The sequence below is a fragment of the Eulemur rufifrons genome, chromosome 5, assembly GCF_041146395.1.
Source record: "Eulemur rufifrons isolate Redbay chromosome 5, OSU_ERuf_1, whole genome shotgun sequence".
Lineage (NCBI taxonomy): Eukaryota > Metazoa > Chordata > Mammalia > Primates > Lemuridae > Eulemur > Eulemur rufifrons.
Genome location: NC_090987.1, coordinates 51,090,573 through 51,095,310, shown reverse-complemented (window position 1 = coordinate 51,095,310; position 4,738 = coordinate 51,090,573).

Sequence of the window (4,738 nt, the reverse complement as noted above, 5' to 3'; positions counted from 1 at the left end):
GCAGCAGGCAGGCCATCGTGCTGGGATGGCGGGAGGGATGGTTGAAAGGAATCAGGAGTTCGAGTGGGGCAGGGGACAGAAGGGCAGTGACAGCGGGACACAGGGGTCCGGAGCGTGGGGGAAAGGCCAGGGTAGGTGACCAGGAGAGGGCAGGGAGCTTCGGCCGACAGGTTTTCCCCACAGTGGCTACACCCCCACCCCGGTGCACACGCTCCTGCCCAGCCGGCAGGGGGTGGCGAAGGCACCGTGACTGCCCAGGCTGAGTCACCAGACGGTGGGAGGAGCCACTGGAGCAGCCTGCCTTTTACGGGGCGGGCGCTGCACTGGACCGGTCTCATGGTGCAATCTTTTTAACATCCACCCTCTGAAAAAGTAAAATGCTATGGGAAGACTTGAAAGAAATGCAAAGAAGTCACAGGTCCGCCTTCTGAAAAACTAATTAACAACCATAGGAGTGGGCAGCTGGGATGGGGAGGGAGGGGAGATATCGGAACACCGACCATCCATCCATTCCCTCGGCCTGAGGAGGTTCCATTCAACAGGTCCAGAGTGAGAAATCACACAAGATTCGGAAACGTCCCCCGGGCTCCAGGTGCTTTACGGAAACCCTAGGAGAGGGCGTGTGGGCTGTAGGGTGAGACTGTTGCCAGCGACTGGAGGGCTAGAGGGGATGGAAGAATTCCAGGCTCCCTGCAGCTTTCTCATTCCCTGTGGGTAAGAGAGAACACAGCAAGTTTGCAGCTCCTTAGCCCCAGCGTGTTCAGGCTGAATCTGGACAGTGGGGGCAAATCCCACACTCCCTGGAGGGGCCTTAATCTGCTTGGCCCCAGTCAGAAGCCTATGTGGGCCCAAGTGACTGTGGCCCAGAGGGTGGGGACACACCATTGAAGCATGACTCCTGGGGGCCCTCCAGGGGGCTGTCAACCCACCGCACCCCCCAGGTCTAGGGCCCCTGCTCGTGGTCTAGAGGAAAGCAGATGGAAGCCTCCGAGGAATCAGAGCAGAGGACCCAGACAACAGTCTGCGAAGTGACCACAGTGGGGACCTAGACATGCCGCAGTCCCTGAGCAGCACAAGTATCCAACTGGGGAGTGCCCTTCGGCATGGGGACAGGCTGCTCCTAGCAGACTATCCTCAGCTGCCACCATCCCATGACGAACATAAAATGAAGTCCTAGACAAAATGACTTGTACTTTGATATGTTACGTAGATGCTCAAGACAGTTTGTCAAAATTGAAATTAACAACTGACTTAATACATTTTCTTTCACAAAGTTCACTATCGCAATCACCATCCTATCTAGTATTTATTGTCTACTTTTTGCCAATCACTCCTCATAAGCCCTTTGCATCTGTGAACTCTGCTGCTCACAGCCGCCCTGTAAGCTGGTGCCCTGGCCCTCAGGCTACGCGAGGTGGCAGCGCTTGCGAGACCCCAGCTGGGAAGCCAAGGTGGGTGGGGCGCCAGAGCCAGGCTCCCCGGCACCAGGCAGCACACAGCCACTGCCTCCAAAGGACTCACACAGTAAGGCCACACGTGCTTTTTTAAAGAGCAATGAGAATATTTTACAACAAAATGTGCCTTAATCCAGGTTTATATTTTTAAACATGGGAAAAATGAAATATTTCTTAAGTAGTTAGTAATGGCCAAATTCTGTTCAAATCCTGGGACATTCTTCACACACTAAGGTCACTGGAAGCCTCTTCATTCCATGAAGCCCTCCTGCAAAGCTACTAGAGCCAGCCAAGCACCACATCCCGACGTTTCAGACGCTATGGTTTGTTACTACTTGGATCGGGATTAAATGTTAAGATTTGACAGAAAACTTAATATGAGACATGAAAAAGCAAAGGGAGGAAGGAATCTTAAGGACAAGAGACCCGCTTTTTAATCTTCCTGGACGTTCCGGCCCCTCGGTGCAGGAGCACCTCAGCCTCACAGATCACCCCAGGATGAGCATCACAAGCATCTGAGCTAGAAATCAGCCAGTCCCAACCAAATTGCTTACGGTTTTTAACACTTGATTGCTCATATTCCTATTTAAAAATTAAAAGCTGAAGCTCCAAGTTGGCCTGATGAAGTTGTTTTTCATTTCAAGTAAATAATAGAAAACCAAGAGGCCTCACCCTGCGTGTGTGTGACAAGGTAACAGTGGCTGCTTTAGAATTGAATACATTGTTTTCTAACAAAATCCTATAATGAAGGTTAGGAAAAGTTAACCAAAAATAACTTCTAGTTGACTGCAAATGCTTCAAGACACAATAGGTTGTGTAGTCCTCAGCATAGCTGCTTTTCCTCTTCCTCTAGGCCCACAGGTGACCAAAGGCTCCGTCCCCTTTATGATCGTGTGAACGTAAGTTGGGGGTCTCATTTCTGGGAAGGGCAGCACACTGCTGGTGAGACCCTCCCTAGTGCTCCTTTGTCCTGCCCTAAGAGCAGGGCGCAAGGGGCAGAGCCCTCCGTTGGCCTGTTGTGGACATGTGGCATGAACAGAAAGGAACCTTTTGTCATTTTAAACCCGAGACTTGGAGGTTGTTACTGTAGCAGGACGTGGTCCTTCCTGACTGACCAACTTTTTATACGTCAAGCCCTCCCTGTGGTCCAGACCACATTCTCTGTAGTTGTAATTGTTTCATTAGTTTCCCAGTATAATGCCTACTGAACTATGAGTTTATCAACATGACTACTGAATCATGGCCTAAGATCCATGAAATATGAAAAGATGCAGAAATCAACTGAACAGTAAAGATACTTCAATCCAACTCAAGTAGAGGAACGTATTATCTTCAGCCTACTCATAGGTGAAGAATTCTATTAAATATTTATCCAAATCCCATTACGAAATGTTGAAATAGGTTACCAAAACAAAATCCCTGCCTAAGGATGAAGACTTTAAAATGCCATGGTCCACTGTCAAATTAAACTCCAGGCTGAAGGGTAGGAGCTTTGTATCCCCCATCGACACAGTACAAAAACCGCAGTAAAGAAAAGGCCGTTTGCTCACCTGAGTATGCACCGAATTATCCTGCAAGCATTTAGCACCTGGGGTGCATATCCTAGTCTCTGAATTCTAACTGTATGGTGGTCCTGATAGCATTTTGGCCCTCCCAAGATACGTAAGTTTGTTCCCCTTCATTGGCTAAATTAAATGACTTACCCCAGGGCAGGTATAAAAATAAGTATTTCACATTGATAAAGTCAGTCAACTTTAGTGATGATAGTAATAATTATGGTGATAAAGCTTTCTAGTTAAGGTCAGGAATAAGCTTTACAATCATTGTGATAATCTGTGCACGTTTACATTTAACAGTTAACAAATCTGACATAACAACCATTTGATTTTCATTTTAAACATCTGTGACTAATTTGAGAATTTAAGTTTACAAACAATATTTGAATATTTGAAAGCTCAATTTAGTATATGTGTGAGTTGGATTTATTTAGTTTTACAAGAGTTAGTTAAGCACTTACAAAGATTTTAAAAGTTAAGTTTTAGGACTGCCCATATTAGGCCCCTTGAAAGATTTAGGAGAATCAGATATTTAAAAAAAAAATCTCTGTAAAGGTAATGTAAAGTATTTAAGCCTTAAACTCTGTGGGGATTAACCAAGTATGTTAAGTGGAGCTAATCTAATTATCTAAGGGACTTTTACTCAGTGTTCTTGAATATTAATTAAAAGCCATATAAATTCTATGCACGAAGGTTTCCTGGTGTAAAAATAAACGATCGAATGGAAGGTTCGCTCTCCTTTCCCAAAACTGACACTTGCCTCGTTCCTTTTTTCTTTCAAGATATTTTTAATGTCCTTAAAATGTAACTCACCAAATTAAAATCAATATTGAGCCTATTAATGGCACTACCCTGATGAAAACCATGGGGCAGGTTCCAGAGGGAGACGGATTTTGTTTATCCTTCCCAACTATCTCATCTTCTGCTACAAATCAACAGTGACCACAGAGTACACTGGGAACACTCCAAGGTCCTGGAAGAAATGCAAAATTGCAAGAGCCACTCCTTCTGGATTCTTACTCTGACTTCTCCTAAATCCAGGTGTCAAATTATATTATCGATCTCTATCCTATGAAAGACAGGGATAATATAACATAGTAAGTATTCAATAAATGTCTGATTAATTGTAAGCAAACCCTCTAGTAATTAAGGTACTAATTATGTATATTTGCAAAACAATGCCATTTCACATCAGTGTTCTTAGCTTCCTAGTCATATGGTTTTACGTCACTTAACCCAATGCAAGAATTACTCTCTTGGAAGAGTAGTCTTAGTCCTCCACCTCACCAGGTAGCGGATTGTACAGAAGCGTTATAATAGCTAAATGATTGATATTTTAAAAAGCTCAAATACTTTAAAGTAATTCCCAAAGGTACCTGACTCCCAAAGAGCAGAAATTATAACTGAATACACAAAATACTGCTCTTGAGCAATATAGCTGAAATCATATAAATTTAAGAGAATGTATCCTTGGAAAAAAGTTAAGCAAAACAAAATAAATAATAATATTTATATAGTTTCAGGTTTTATTTTCATAATTATCATCCTACAGAAGCAATAATCTGCATTTCTATAACAATACATGTAATAGTCTACTCATTAAAGAGCTGGAAAAAATAGGAATAGCACAGATTCCATACACAAATACCATACTCTGCATATGTACAAATAAATTCAATATATTAAATATATTTTGTAGACTAACTTCACTTACAATATAAAAGAACA